The following is a 16,976-nucleotide window of genomic DNA, read 5'->3' as shown; positions in this document are numbered from 1 at the left end:
TACATGAATCTACACAGGGGATAAAATGACATGAAAGTACATACACACTTTTCACCAATGGCAATTCCCTCATATTGATATTATACTGTAGTTATGTGTGATGTAACCATTGAGGGGTAGAGGGTAAAGAGTGCATGGCATCATTCTGTACTATCTTGCAACTTCCTGTAAATATAAAATTATTTCAAAATAAAAGGTTAAAAAATAATGCATGGTTCTTCAAATCCCAGCTCTGTTACATATTAACTGTGGATAAACTGCTTAACCATTTTTTATTAGTTTAGAAGATCCTAGTTAATTTGTTAGGATAATTTGTGGTGACAAAAATTATACACGGAGACTAGAAAGAAAACACCTGAAAGTGAAAGCTCAGGAGGCTTAAGATTTTACCTTTCCTTGCTTCATTCCTACTTTTCAAATCTGTACAAAAAAGGGGTGAAGAGATGGTGTGGGAAGGGCAGAAGGGGAGAGTGAAGTCCTTCCAGAATTTAATTGTCAATGGGTAACTTATAGCTTATGTTATTCTTACCGGGGGGTGGCATTCTTTTTGTTTGTTCATTTGTTTCAAATTTTATTTAACTTCTAGTTAGTTAACATATAGTGTAATATTGGTTTCAGGAATAGCATTTAGTGATTCATCACTGACATACAACACCCAGTGCTCATCACAAGTGCCCTCCATAATCTGGGAGTGGCATTCTTGAAATGTTGATTTTCCTTCTTGGGTGTAGCCATGACATAAGCCTTTGATATTTATCTAAACTATTGGTCCCAGCTCTTATGTTATTCATATTTCAGTGGTCTTATTTAGTACCATTAGTAATTTCATTGTGTTTTATCTTGGACCCTAAATTATATTTTCATTTTGAATCTTATTTTTGTAAACAACTGATAATCATTTTATTAAAAAGATTGATTTAAATGTCAGCAGTGGTGACTTCAACGTCCTCAATACTGATGGAAGTAATCTGTTTACCAGTCTCAGAAGGACTGTGCAAATCAATGAGTCGTTTGTGGATCATCACCTGAAAATGATACCAAGTCTTAGAACATTCACCGATTCTCAGTGATTCTTGGTGGGCATCTGGACTGGTCCTTTTACTTGGAGATTCTTTTCCTTTGCCCTCTCATCAAGTTAGGGCATACCTTCTCTGAAGATTTTACCGTGTTGTTGGCTGGAGTAATTCTAATTTGGTGAATCGCCACCTCTGGTTCCACAGGTGTCCTTCCGTATCTTTAAAAGCCAGGGCTGCAGTGTAGCTTCCTGACCCACCTGTTTCTCTGTGAGAGCGAACAACAGGGAGTCAGGAACAGCATCAGAAACTCTGAGCTCTGCTGCAGCTGGACCGCATCTTCCTCGAAATATAGCTAACGGTCTCTCTCTGCCACCACTTTAGGAGTGTGTATATATTTTTTATACTTATTTTTTTATATTTGTTTATTTATTTTTATTATTATGTTATGTTAATCACCATACATTACATCATTAGTTTCTGATGCAGTGTTCCATGATTCATTGTTTGCATATAACACCCAGTGCTCCATTCAGTAGGTGCCCTCATTAATACCCATCACCAGGCTAACCCATCCCCCCACCCCCTCCCCTCTAGAAACCTCAGTTTGTTTCTCAGAGTCCATTGTGTCTCATGGTTTGTCTCCCCCTCCGATTTCCCCCTTCATTCTTCCTCTAAACTGTTATCATGTGTTGTTCTATTTATAACTTCTTTATTAATGTCATTACTTCTTGCTTTTGCTCTTCTAATATTGATTTACAATCCAACATTTCCATTTCCTCAGCCCCTAGAGATGGAGTCATTGCATGTTTTCGAGTGTGAAAGGAGGAGGATACCTGTAAGTGGGTACTTTGAAAACACCTGCTTTTAAATAATAACTTGCCTCATGTGCAAAATGGGAATTATAATACCTAATTTAAAAACTTACTATGGGGATCAAATGAGATAATGTTTGTAAAGGGCATAGCACATCGCCTATGTGGGCTTAATCACTGAATAAACAGTAACTCAATATGCCAGCACCTATATTTTCCTCTGCTACTGTTTCCCTTCAGATTTATTCATGAACATTCTGTGTTATGCACTGGCTCAGCCATTCTGAAGTTGTGCTACATTTTCTAGGTACTCTCACCTCCTATAGGTTACTTCACCTTGTCATTTGTTGCCTATTACTCTGTGCACATCAGATTCCACTGGGTACTGAAGCCACATTGGAAAGAGATCCTTCTTCCATTTTGTTCTTTTCAAATATTGAATTATACTCCACAACAACAGAATGTGTCCCTTTTTTCGAAGATTCACTCATGAGTCACAAGTCTATAGGGAATCAGGCTGGGGGTACTTCAAGGGAAATCATCACACTATACTGAGAATCTCCTCTACCCTCGGGCAACCAACCTGCATTTTTGGACAGATTATGCACATCACTTCTATTTCATAGAGAATGAGTTCCTTTCTAGGAGGTTGCTCAGTTCCTCAAACAAACAGACTTCTTGTTCCAAAGAGACAAGGTTAATATGTTCCATTACAAAATCGGAAGGAAGCACTATTTTTTCTCTTTTCTCCTCATGTTCAGAAAATACACTAATTGGGTGATATGTATTCTCTTTCTCTCTTTCCTGAAATACCTAAAAGATAAGTAATGTGAGAGAAAATTAGAAACTATCCTAACCAAACAGTTATAAGAGACAATAAGAGACAGGAAGCAACCCTTACTTCTTGAAACACGAAGAATACATTGTCTTGAACTCTCCAGGCTGCATGCTCCCATCCCCCACTCTGCCTCTCTCTCTCTCTTCATATGTGTATATATAAATGCAGCAAAAATAAATTTAATGCAACTATCCCAATTTACTGTCAGATACAAACAATATAATGGAGTACACTTAACTAAGATTTTATGTCTTTATTGTCATGTCAACAATTAACATGATATTTTCTACAATTTATATGCTAGGTAAGGATTTAACCTCCTGCTAGCAGATACACAAATATTTTGTATGAAGGGAAAACAAGCATAATTTAAGCAGGTGTGACTTCATGCTGCAGATTTCAATGGGCACCTTTTCTTTTATTTAGCAGGCGAAGGGTAATGTTACTCTGAAGACAAAGAGGTGGAATAGGGCTACCTCTGTGTGTTTGGCAGGCTGCCAGCATCCCTGGCAATAGTCTGCTAAATCTTTTTTTCTTATTATTTTTGCTCATGTAGACTACTGACTACAATGCATAGAAACACAATCCTTTCAAAATTACACAGCCTCCAATGCTCCTTACAATGTTTTTGGCTACTGTCAACCAAAACCCCACTTTCTGTTGACTTCCCATTTTAAATGACTCTTAAAATAATTTCTTGAATTCCACTTTCATGAAGCAATTCTAAGGGAGAAAAAAAAAATCCCTCTAAGAAATTTGGGTAAATATGGCCAAGGGCCAAAGCAGAAAATGTCCTTTGCAAAGCAGTAGCCTGCCATTTCTTACATATTAAACCCATTATTGTGCATTGGGCATTTAGTCACTTCTTTCTTCCTGAAACGTGTCTTACAGCCATAGGCACTTGGAAATGCTCTGAATTAAAAAGTTTGGGAGTCTTAAATTAGTTCATGGTCTGTGCTTTAAGTACTAGTACAATATTATAAATTTTCCCTGACATATAAATGATATAGCTTCTTAATTTATCTTAGCTACCATGATATATGAATAAATTACTATTTGCTTTTTAAATTTTTAAATCTGTAATCTATATCGAGTACACCAAAGCAAGTAAAGACATTTGAAATACTATATGGGGCATTACAATTTATGAGGATTGCTTTTTTTCCTTTGCAAATATGAGGATACCTAACATTACAATAAGTATTTTTTGTCTATTTCAAGGTAATCTAAATATTCTATGAAGTTATAAGTAGAAACTCCATAAAAGTATTAAAGGAAAGCTATTTTAATAAAAAAATTTGCAAAGGGATTGTGATAAATGATACATTTATAGGTTGTGGTGGTACAATTTGTACAACATAGGGCAAAAAGGACATCTCTTGTCATTCTTGTTTTAATGATATTTTCCTGAGAGAAAGCTAAACTTTAATAAATACATTATGCAAATACTACCTGGGAATCTTTACAACAGTGCAGCATTGAAAGCTGTAGCCCTCAGTCACTAGGGTTTCACCTTCCCGTTCTTCCCTTTTGGTGTGGAGGGGTTACTCACAGCACGACTCTCTCCCTAAATAATCTCTGCGCAGATGCTGCCCATATCTGCTGTCCCGTATCTGGAGTGCCTTAGAGCTTTGGTGTGGCGAAGGTTGAAGTGTTACATTATTCAGGTTTACTATTTCACTTTTTATATTCTCCATGAGGTCTGGCTCCCTCTTTGGGACTCAGCATCCGTTGTATCTTTATGCCTTGGCCAAAACTTCAATTTTTTTAATTCCTCAAACTGCTGTCTTTTTCTGTGTCCAGGGTGCTACTGTTTCTGCTGTGCTATTGCTTGGAAGCATTCTGGGAAGGGAGCCAGCTCAAATTTCCATTGGTTATAAATCAGGCAATTCATTAATGACACAGCATGACCGAAAGTTCCCAAACCATTGCTTCCCCGAGAGTTACCACTTAGTCCTGTAGATGCCCCCAGAGAGCTCTCTGTTTATGGGAAGTGCTCTTTCTACACTGTAAAATCTGAGAACATTTCAGTGGGGGTAACCCACCCAAGAACGTGGCTTCCTGCATTTATAAAGTGGCTTGGGTCCCAGAGAGATGTTATAATTCTATCATTTTCAGTGAGATCATGTTTTCAACACATTTTGTAAATAATCTATATGTGAATCGTTTTGTGAACCTCATACAGTTAGTTATGTTGGGTTTTTTTGTTTTTGTTGTGATGGTTTACTCCATCTGCTTAGCAGAGTTTTATATATGTGCAAGACACACTGATATCCTACTGCATTATAAAAACCCATATTATGTTGTTGTAGTAAGTGTAGTTTTGAAGAACACATCATGTAAATTTAAATGTCTGTAAAAATAAGTGTACCAAAATGTATATATTTATTTAGGCTAAAGGTATAATTACTGGCTACCTGAAAATAACATTAACATCATTGTAAGCATTGATTAAAAGAAATATTCATATCCATTCAGCTTTTCCCCAGAATTGTGAAATAGGCCATCCTCTAAAGAAATTCTTTTTTATTGCTAAGCCTAAGAAATCATGTAATAACTGGAGATTTTTTTTCCTTATCAGGATAAAAAAAATTGTACCCTTTTGTTTTTAATTCAAGAACCTTTGACCCAATTGACGCTTGATTATTTCAGTAAGCTAAGATTCCGAATCTGATGTTTTTATTATCTTGTTTGCTTTACTAAATTATAGAAAGATACTAAAGGATCATGGTTATTTTTCTCCTTTAGCAGCTGTATATTGAAATCGTGCTTTCTAGCATACCTAAGCTTTTTCTACCATACATGGCACAGTTGTTTTTCAGTGCCTAAAGATCCTTTCCCCTATTTATTCTTATTTTACTCCAGCTGGTTTTGTACAATGCCATTACTTTAAATGGTCAATTAAAAATTAATTTAACACACCTTAGATGTTATATGCTAGATTAATTTTCTTACAAATCTATATCAAGTAATATATTTGACTGTGTTTTCAAGATATGAGAACCAGAAAAGAGCACGAAGTTAGAGAAAAGCATTCTTAGCTATTATATATTTCTCTCTCTCTCTCTTACTCTCCTGTAAAAGTTGCTTAGATCGCTTCTTGGCCTTTTGGCTAAGATCAAGTGTAGTATCTGTTCTTATCAGTTTAAAAGTTGCTTAGAGTTTAGACTGAAATGTTTATTAAATCATACAGAAAATGCATAGATATTTGCCATGACATATACATATTTCAACCAAACATGAGAAACACATGCTCAAGTTTTCCTGAGTCCACACGGCTTACTATCCTGTAGCCCCAATTTGTAAGCAGAACCTAACTTATTACTATAAAATATGGAGATATGGAAAATGGGCTTATCTCTGATTCTTGTGTTTTTCTCATGCCTTTTATTTTTTTTATTTTTTTATTTTTTAAAGATTTTATTTATTTATTTGAGAGAGAGAGAATGAGAGAGAGCGAGTACATGAGAGGGGGGAGGGTCAGAGGGAGAAGCAGACTCCCTGCTGAGCAGGGAGCCCGATGCGGGACTCGATCCAGGGACTCCAGGATCATGACCTGAGCCAAAGGCAGTCGCTTAACCAAATGAGCCACCCAGGCGCCCCTTCTCATGCCTTTTAAAACATATTGTCTTCTAAGACACCTATAACGTCTGCATCTTCTACCTTCTATCCACCCACTTCTCTACATTGACCTTTTTATTGTTTCTCAAACATGCCAAGTATGATCCTACCTCAGGGCTTTGGAAATACCTGTTCTCTTTGAATTGCATTTTTTTTATCCCATACGCATGCATGCACATCTCCCTCATCTCCCTCACCTCTTTTCCAAATGGACCTTATTGGTGAGATGTACCTTAATCTCCTTATTTAAGATTCTAATTGTCCCCTGTTATGTGCACTCATCCTTCTTACCCTTGCAATTTATAGAATTTCTTTCCTTATAAAATACCACACATTTACTCATTCATTACATTTTTTAAAGATTTTATTTATTTGTTTAAGAGAGAGAGAGAGGGGCGCCTGGGTGGCTCAGTCAGTTGGGCGTCTGCCTTTGGCTCAGGTCATGGTCCCAGGGTCCTGGGATAGAGCCCCACATCGGGCTCCCTGCTCTACGGGAAGCCTGCTTCTCCCTCTCCCACTCCCCCTGCTTGTGTTCCCTCTCTCGCTGTGTCTCTGTCAAATAAATAAATAAATAAATAAATAAATAAATAAAGAGAGAGAGAGAGAAAGCATGAGCAGTGGGAGGGGGAGGGGCAAAGGAAAGGCCAGAGGGAGGGGCAGAGGGAGAAGTAGGCTTCCCACTGAGCAGGGAGCCTGATGAGGAGCTTGATCCCGGGACCCTGGGATCATGACCTGAGCCAAAGGCAGACACTTAACTGACTGAGCCACCCAGGTGTCCCCATTCATTATATTTTTGTCTTTCTTCCCACATATATATCCCCAAATCTTAGAACAGTGCCTGGGATAAAGTAGGGCCTTTCCTTATTTACTGAATGCATAAATAGGTATGACATAGCAGAAATCCTGTTATTACTTTAACTGCAGCAATATCTTACTTAGTGACACATGCAGAGCTTCTAAACTGCAGTTTAAATACTGCCACCTCCTGAGAAGATGAGGATGGGGTTGGAGAATTTTCAGAAATATACATTTGCATAAATAGCATACCAGGTTTCCACTGAATATTCTCAGGGTGGACTTGGTGGGAGCCCAAGTAGATAGTGAAGTGCAGGAGACTAAAGCCACCCAGTCTTGTATTCCTTGGGCATTGATGCCCCTGGTGCCTGGGAGAGGAGAATCCTCATGTTATTGAGACGATGGTGCTTATGTGGGAATGTGGAGTATGTGGGATGTATGCGAGGGAAATAGTGGCATTTCATCATGTAGTTAAACAAAACGGTACACGTGAACAGAATACAAGGCCAGAAAGAAGTTACTTTTCAATGTAAACTGACTCTGCTTTCTAGTGATTTATAGTCTTTTTATCTCACCTTTTTAAATTCCTTTAAGTACAATTTTCCAAACTGATTTCATTGAACAATTTTTTTCTTAAAACATCCTGGGGAGGTTTGGTTTTTTTGTGTTTGCTAAGGATGATATAAATACAGAATGATGTATGTATCCAAGCAATTTGAAACTGCACAGTACTCTACAAATGCTATTTATTTTAATTATTATTATTTAGTGACAATTATATTATGATTTAGCTAAAGCTTTACTATATTGTTCTAGGATATTATCAGTCTAGGAATGCTCATGAAGTTCAATATCATTTGAGGTTTTATTTGTCTTTGTAATCTATTTCCTGTGAATATGTAAAGGGAACAGCATTGGCGAGTTTAAAATTCTTTTCATTTTTCTTTCCTGTGTTTGAATAGCTACAGAATTACTAAATCCTATACAATTTCCCTCTCCATCTATCTACCTAGTTCTTACTCCAGAAATAAGAAACCAAAATCATTAGCTGCTTTTCACCTTTGCCTGAGCCTCATCTACTGCCTGGGAATCTTGAAACTCTAAGTGGGATGGAAAATTGAGCCCTGATAAAAATATTTTTTGATATTCTTTCTCCACATTTTCTCATTAAACATACAGAGAGGAGATTCACTGATGCTGACAGAGTGGCTGATTGTGCCTGGAAGAAATATTGTGGTGGCAAGTACAAATTAGATCATCTTGGACTAGCTTGCATTTTGCTATTTCAGTGGCTATGAATGACTACAGCAAAACGATTTTTTATTAATGTGAACAAATACATCAGGTAGAAAATTACTTTAAAAATAGTGATTTGGGTATTGCAACACCATTTCAATCCAAATGAGCACAAGAGTATGGTGAGAGCTAGATGATCACCACCAGCCCTCATTTTTTTAAAAAAAAATTTGAACTCATATATTTAAAAAACAACTATGATACCTAGAGCTAAATAAATTAATATATTCAGTAAACATCTTGCCTACTCCATTTCTCACCTCTTGCCATGGTTAGTTTCACGATGTAAAGGGCAACACTTTTAAACATTGTTTTTTGATGAAATAGATAAATTGATGGCATGTCTGAAAGATGGGCTCATTTTGAAGGTAAGACTAACATGAGAGCAAGATACGTGGCTAAGGTATGCATAACATTTTGGAAAAGATTCTCTAGCTTATTCCATGGCTATCCAGATATCTTGGGGGAATCATACATTGTCTATTTTCAATAATGTTCTTCTTTGGGAAAAAGAAACACTGCTCTCTTTGGTTGCATATTATACAGAAGTGTACCAACCTCATACAGTAAAATAGCTCCTTCTTGGAATGCCTAGACACATTTTTTTTTTCATGAAATGTAATGAATAAATTTCAGAATTGTCTTAAAATCACAGCATGACCTTTAAGGATCAAAATACATACCTTTTAGAACAATATGAATTATATATTAGGGAAGCTTATTTTCTTCCTTGGCTAGTCTTATATTCTTTTTCCTTTAAGGTGAATTGTGGTTAGGTATTACTTCTTTGCACTCACCAAAATATACTGAGTTCTGAGGAAGTACATGTCAACTGAATATACATACATATCCTTTCATTTGCCAAGAGGCTGCTTGTGAAAAGTATTAAAGACTTCAACACCAAAAGAGACCCAAATGATCTGAATAAAAAAATGGGCAGAGGACCTGAATAGACACTTTTCTAAAGAAGACATATAAATGGCCAACAGACACATGAAAAGATGCTTAACATCACTAATCAACAGGAAAATACAAATCAAAACTGCAATGAAATATCACTATACACCTGTCAGAATGGCTAGAATAAAAAAGACAGATAACAAGTGTTGGCCAATATGTGAAGAAAAGGGAACTCTCGTGCACTATTGGTGGGAATGCAAATGGGTACAGCCACTATGGAAAACAGTATGGAGATCCCTCAAAAAATTAAAAATAAAATTACCATAGGATTCAGTAATTTCACTGCTGTGTATTTACCCATAAAAAATGAAAACACTAATTTGAAAAGACATATCACCCATATGTTCACTGCAACATTATTTATAATAGTCAAAATGTGGAAGCAATCCAAGTGTCCATTTATAGATGAATAGATAAAGACAATGTGATATATATATATATATGAATATATATAATGAACTATTACTCAGCCATAAAAAAAGAATGAAATCTTCCCATTTGCAAAAACGTGGTTGGACTCAGAAGGTATAATGCTAAGTAAAATAAGTCACACAAAGACAAGTATATGATTTCACTCAATGTGGAATTTAAGAAAAAAAAACAAAAACAAATGAACAAACCAAGAAAAAAAAGAGACAAAAACACAGACTCTTAAATACAGACAACAAACTGGTGGCTGCCAGAGAGGAGGGGTTGGGGGATGAGTGAAATAGACAAAGGGGATTAAGAGTATACTTACAGTGATGAGCACTGAGTAATATATAGAATCATTGAATCATTATTTTGTACACCCGAAACTAATATCACACTGTATGTTAATTATACTTGAATTTAAAAAGTATTAAAGGCTACCAATGTATAATTTTATTTTGTGGATTATATTCAAAAATTTAGATGTAGTAAAGTAGATATACATTTTAAGTAGAAAGTAGTTAAAAGCCCAGGATGTGCATGTGGGCAGATGTTGGTTATTCTTATTCTATCTTTTATTACTTGAACGACAGAGGTTATGTTGTGATATATGCCCATAATAGAAATACTTCATAATATAAGCCAATCTTTTATTTTATGAAGGACAGAATTTTTTAATTGGCCAAATTATAAAATCTTTCAGAGTGTAGGGGTACCTGGGTGGCTCAGTAGGTTAAGCGTCTGCCTTCGGCTGGGATTGAGCCCTGCCTCGGGCTCCCTATCAGTAGGGAACCTGCTTCTCCTCCTCCCTCTGCTATTCCTCCGACTTGTTTTATTTTTTCTCTCTTTGTCAAATAAATGAATAAAATCTTTAAAAACAGTATTTCAGAGTGTAGATTAAAGAGTTAAATATTTGCAAATTACCTCATATACAAATTTAAATATACATGTTTATAATAAAAATTACATGAAACATATTAATTGAGAACTATTACTTGACCTTTGCTCAGATTTCACCAAACACATTTCTTTTCATTCTTTATTTGCATCTTGAGACCTCAGCAGCTTCATTTTTTTTTGTTTAAATTTCATTGTTATGTTACTCACCATACATTACATCATTCGTTTTTTTAATCTTTTATTATGTTAATCACCATACATTACATCATTAGTTTTTGATGTAGTGTTCCATGATTCATTCTTTGTGCATGACACCCAGTGCTCCATGCAGAACGTGCCCTCTTTAATACACATCACCAGGCTAACCCATCCTCCCACTCCCCTCCCTTCTAAAACCCTCAGTTTGTTTTTCACAGTCCATCCTCTCTCATGGTTCGTCTACCCCTCCAATTTCCCCCCCTTCATTCTTCCCCTCCTGTTATCTTCTTTTTTTTTCTTAAAATATATTGCATTATTTGTTTCAGAGGTACAGATCTGTGATTCAACAGTCTTGCACAATTCACAGCGCTCACCATAGCACATACCCTGCCCAGTGTCTATCACCCAGCCACCCCACCTCATCTCTCCCACTGCACCCCCCACTCCAGCAACCCTCAGTTTGTTTCCTGAGATGAAGAACTCCTCATATCAGTGAGGTCATATGATAAATGTCTTTCTCCGATTGACTTATTTCGCTCAGGATAACACCCTCCAATTCCATCCACGTCGTTGCAAATGGCAAGATCTCATTCCTTTTGATGGCTGCATAATATTCCATTGTATATATATACCACATCTTCTTGATCCATTCATCTGTCGATGGACATCTTGGCTCTTTCCACAGTTTGGCTATTGTGGACATTGCTGCTATAAACATCGGGGTGCACGTACCCCTTCGGATCCCTACATTTGTATCTTTGGGGTAAATACCCAGGAGTGCAATTCCTGGATTGTATGGTAGCTCTATTTTCAACTTTTTTGAGGAATGTCCATACTGTTTTCCAGAGTGGCTGCATCAGCTTGCATTCCCACCAACAGTGTAGGAGGGTTCCCCTTTCTCCGCATCCCCGCCAACATCTGTCATTTCCTGACTTGTTAATTTTAGCCATTCTGACTGGTGTGAGGTGGTATCTCACTGAGGTTTTGATTTGGATTTCCCTGATGCCGAGCGATGTTGAGCACTTTTTCATGTGTCTGTTGGCCATTTGGATGTCTTCTTTGGAAAAATGTCCGTTCGTGTCTTCTGCCCATTTCTTTTTTTTTTTTTTTTTAAGATTTTATTTATTTATTTATTAGAGAGAGAGAATGAGAGAGAGAGCATGAGAGTGGGGAGGGTCAGAGGGAGAAGCAGACTCCCCACCGAGCAGGGAGCCCGATGTGGGACTCGATCCCGAGACTCCAGGATCATGACCTGAGCCGAAGGCAGTCGCCCAACCAACTGACCACCCAGGTGCCCCACTTCTGCCCATTTCTTGATTGGATTATTTGTTCTTTGGGTGTTGAGTTTGATAAGTTCTTTATAGATTTTGGATACTAGCCCTTTATCTGATATGTCATTTGCAAATATCTTCTCCCACTCTGTTGGCTGTCTTTTGGTTTTGTGGACTGTTTCTTTTGCTGTGCAAAAGCTTTTTATCTTGATGAAGTCCCAATAGTTCATTTTTGCCCTTGCTTCCCTTGCCTTTGGTGATGTTTCTAGGAAGAAGTTGCTTTGGCTGAGGTCAAAGAGGTTGCTGCCTGTGTTCTCCTTTAGGATGTTGATGGACTCCTGTTTCACACTGAGGTCTTTCCACCATTTTGAGTCTATTTTTGTGTGTGGTGTAAGGAAATGGTCCAGTTTCATGCTTCTGCATGTGTCTGTCCAACTGTCCCAACACCATTTGTTGAAGAGATTGTCTTTTTTCCATTGGAAATTCTTTCCTGCTTTGTCAAAGATGAGTTGACCATAGAGTTGAAGGTCCATGTCTGGGCTCCCTATTCTGTTCCATTGATCTTTGTGCCTGTTTTTGTGACAGTACCATGCTGTCTTGATGATGACAGCTTTGTAATAGAACTTGAAGTCTGGAATTGTGATGCCGCCAGCTTTGCTTTTCTTTTTCAACATTCCTCTGGCTATTCAGTGTCTTTTCTGGTTCCATACAAATTTTAGGATTTTTGTTCCATTTCTTTGAATAAAGTGGAAGGTATTTTGATAGGGATTGCATTGAATGTGTAGATTGCTCTAGGTAGCATTGACATCTTCAAACATTTGTTCTCCCAATCCATGATCATGGAACGTTTTTCCATTTCTTTGTGTCTTCCTCAATTTCTTTCATGAGTATATTATAGTTTTCTGAGTACAGATCCTTTGCCTCTTTGGTTAGATTTATTCCTACGTATCTTATGGTTTGGGGTGCAATTGTAAATGGGATCGACTCCTTAATTTCTCTTTCTTCTCTCTTGTTGTTAGTGTGTAGGAATTCCACTGACTTCTGTGCATTGATTTTATATCCTGCCTCTTTACTGAATTCCTATATGAATTCTAAGAGTTTTGGGGTGGCGTCTTTTGGATTTTCCACATAAAGTATCATATCATCTGCAAAGAGTGAGAGTTTGACTACTTCTTTGCCGATTTGGATGCCTTTGATTTCTTTTTGTTGTCTGATTGCTCTGGCTAGGACTTCTAATGCTATGTTGAATAGCAGTGATAGTGGACATCCCTGCTGTGTTCCTGACCTTAGGGGGAAAGCTCTCAGTTTTTCCCCATTGAGAATGATATTCACTGTAAGTTTTTCATAGATGGCTTTTATGATATTGAGGTATGGGCCCTCGATCCCTATATTCTGAAGAGTTTTGATCAAGAAAGGATGCTGTACTTTGTCAAAAGCTTTTTCTGCATCTATTGAGAGGATCATATGATTCTTGTTCTTTCTTTTGTTAATGTATTGTATCACGTTGATTGATTTGCAGATGTTGAACCAACCTTGCAGCCCAGGGATAAATCCCACTTGGTCGTGGTGAATAATCCTTTTAATGTACTGTTGGATCCTATTGGCTAGTATTCTGGTGAGAATATTTGCATCCATGTTCATCAGGGATATTAGTCTGTAATTCTCCTTTTTGATGGGATCTTTGTCTGGGTTTGGGATCAAGGTAATGGTGGCCTCCTAAAACGAGTTTGGACGTTTTCCTTTCATTTCTATTTTTTGGAACAGTTTCAGAAGAATAGGTATTAATTCTTCTTGAAATGTTTGGTAGAATTCCCCTGGGAAGCCATCTTGCCCTGAGCTTTTCTTTGTTGGGAGATTTTAGATGACTGCTTCAATTTCCTTAGTGGTTATAGGTCTGTTCAGATTTACTATTTCTTCCTGGTTCAGTTTTGGTAGTTGATACATCTCTAGGAATGCATCCATCTCTTCCAGGTTATCTAATTTGCTGGCATAGAGTTGCTCATAATATGTTCTTATAATTGTTTGTATTTCTTTGGTGTTGGTTGTGATCTCTCCTCTTTCATTCATGATTTTGTTGATTTGGGTCATTTCTCTTCTCTTTTTGATAAGTCTGGCCAGGGTTTATCAATCTTATTAATTCTTTCAAAAAACCAGCTCCTTGTTTTGTTGATCTGTTCTACTGTTCTTTTGTTTTCTATTTCATTGATTTCTGCTCTGATCTTTACTATTTCTCTTCTCCTGCTGGGTTTAGGCTTTATTTGCTGTTCTTTCTCCAGCTCCTTTAGGTGGAGGGTTAGGTTGTGTACTTGAGACCTTTCTTGTTTCTTGAGAAAGGCTTGTATTGCTATATACTTTCCTCTTAGGACTGCCTTTGCTACATCCCAAAGATTTTGAACAATTGTGTTTTCATTTTCTTTGGTTTACATGAATTTTTTAAATTCTTCTTTAATTTCCTGGTTGACCCATTCATTCTTTAGTAGGATGCTCTTTAGCCTCCATGTATTTGAGTTCTTTCCCACTTTCCTCTTGTGATTGAGTTCTAGTTTCAAAGAACTGTGGTTTGAAAATATGCAGGGAATGATACCAATCTTTTGGTACCAGTTGAGACCTGATTTATGACCTAGGATGGGATCTATTCTGGAGAATGTTCCATGGGCACTAGAGAAGAATGTGTTTTCTGTTGCTTTGGGATGGAATGTTCTGAATAGATCTATGAAGTCCATTTGGTCCAGTGTGTCATTTAAAGTCTTTATTTCCTTGTTGATCTTTTGCTTAGATGATCCGTCCATTTCAGTGAGGGGCGTGTTAAAGTCCCCCACTATTATTGTATTGTTGTCGATGTGTTTCTTTGCTTTTGTTATTAATTGCCTTATATAATTGGCTGCTCCCATGTTAGGGGCAAAGATATTTACAATTGTTAGATCTTCTAGTTGGATAGACCCTTTAAGTAGGATATAGTGTCCTTCCTCATCTCTTATTACAGTCTTTGGCTTAAAATCTAATTTGTCTGATATAAGGATTGCCACCCCAGCTTTCTTTTGGTGTCCATTAGCATGGTAAATGGTTTTCCACCCCCTCACTTTCAATCTGAGGGTGACTTTGGGTCTAAAATGAGTCTCTTGCAGACAGAATATCGATGGGTCTTGTTTTTTAATCCAATCTGATAGCCTGTATCTTTTGATTGGGGCATTTAGTCCATTTACATTAGGGTAACTATTGAAAGATAGGAATTTAGTGCCATTGTATTGCCTGTAAGGTTACTGTTACTGAATATTGTCTGTGTTCCTTTCTGGTCTATGTTGCTTTTAGGATCTGTCTTTGCTTAGAAGACCCCTTTCAAAATTTCCTGTAGCGCTGGTTTTGTGTTTGCAAAATCCTTTAGTTTTTGTTTGTCCTGGAAGCTTTTTATCTTTCCTTCAATTTTAAATGACAGCCTAGCTGGATATAGTATTCTTGGCTGCATATTTTTCTCATTTAGTGCTCTGAATATATCCTGCCAGTCCTTTCTGGCCTGCCAGGTTTCTGTGGATAGGTCTGTTGCCAATCTAATGTTTCTACCATTGTAGGTTACAGATCTCTTCTCCAAGCTGCTTTCAGGATTTTCTCTTTGTCTCTGAGACTCATAAGTTTTACTATTAGAGGTCAGGGTGTTGACTTATTTTTATTGATCTTGAGTGGGGTTCTCTGTGCTTCCTGGATTTTGATGCCTGTTTCCATCCCCAAATTACAGACGTTTGCTGCTATAATTTGCTCCAATATACCTTCTGCCCCCCTCTCTCCTTCTTCTTCTTCCGGGATCCCAATTATTGTAATGTTGTTTCATCTTATGGTATCGCTTACCTCTCGAATTCTGCCCTTGTGATCCAGTAGTTGTTTATCTCTCTTTTTCTCAGCTTCTTTATTTTCCATCATTTGGTCTTCTATATCACTGATTCTCTCTTCTGCCTCATTTATCCTAGCAGTTAGCATCCCCATTTTTTATTGTACCTCATTAATAGTCTTTTTGATTTCGACTTGGTTAGATTTTAGTTCTTTTATTTCTCCAGAAAGCATTTCTCTAATAACTTCCATGCCTTTTTCAAGCCCAGCTAGTATCTTTAAAGTCATGATTCTGAACTCTTATTCCGACATCGTACCAATGTCCGTATTGAGTAGGTCCCTGGCAGTCGGTACTACCTCTTGTTCTTTTTGTTGAGGTGATATTTTCATCTTGTCATTTTGTCCAGAGGAGAATATATTAATGAGAGAACAAAATGCTAACAGGGTAAAAACGTCCCCAGAAAATATACTCTAAACAAATCAGAAAAGACCTGATGCTGGGGGAAAAGAAAGGGAAAGAAAGAAAAAAGGTAAAGAAAAAGATAAAAACAAACAAAAACACAACAAACCAAAAAAAAAAGAGAATATGATCAGGCTGGTGCATATATCAGTGCCACACACTAGTTTTTGTGTGTATTTTGGTTTGTTAGAAGAAAGTGCTTCCCAAAATTTTAAAGAAAGAAAAACTTATTTATGTATAAAAATAAGGGTTGATATGACAAAGGGATGGAATATGACTGTAAAGATGAAAATTATAAGAAAAATTATAAAAGGAATTGATAAGAAGTTCTTTGAAAAAAGAAGAGGATTAAAAAAAAAAGAAAAAAATGGGAGAAAATGTGATCAGGCAGGAGGGTAGAACAAAACCATACACTAGAGATTTAGGGTATATTTTGATCTGTTAGAAGAAACTATCTCAAAATTTTAAGGAGAGAACAACTTATATATATATGCCAAAATAAGGGTAACTTCTATGAAGGGATAGAATATGACTCTAAAAATGAAAAATAAAAATGTTTTTTAAAAAGGGATTGATAAG

At 36.9% G+C, this 16,976-nt stretch overlaps 1 protein-coding gene and 1 pseudogene across 1 annotated transcript in view; both read left to right on the top strand.

The window, feature by feature from the left end:
* Positions 1-16,976, top strand: part of LOC118018595 (catenin alpha-3-like) — a 1,827,095-nt gene that overhangs the window by 1,530,230 nt on the left and 279,889 nt on the right. The window lies entirely within an intron of this gene.
* Positions 5,759-5,889, top strand: LOC118019203 (annotated as a pseudogene).

Source organism: Mirounga leonina, unplaced genomic scaffold, assembly GCF_011800145.1.
Source record: "Mirounga leonina isolate KUSES-001 unplaced genomic scaffold, KU_Mleo_1.0 Mir_107, whole genome shotgun sequence".
NCBI classification, from domain to species: domain Eukaryota; kingdom Metazoa; phylum Chordata; class Mammalia; order Carnivora; family Phocidae; genus Mirounga; species Mirounga leonina.
The sequence above is the reverse complement of the archived record's forward strand: the minus strand, read 5'-3'. Positions and strand labels throughout refer to the sequence as shown.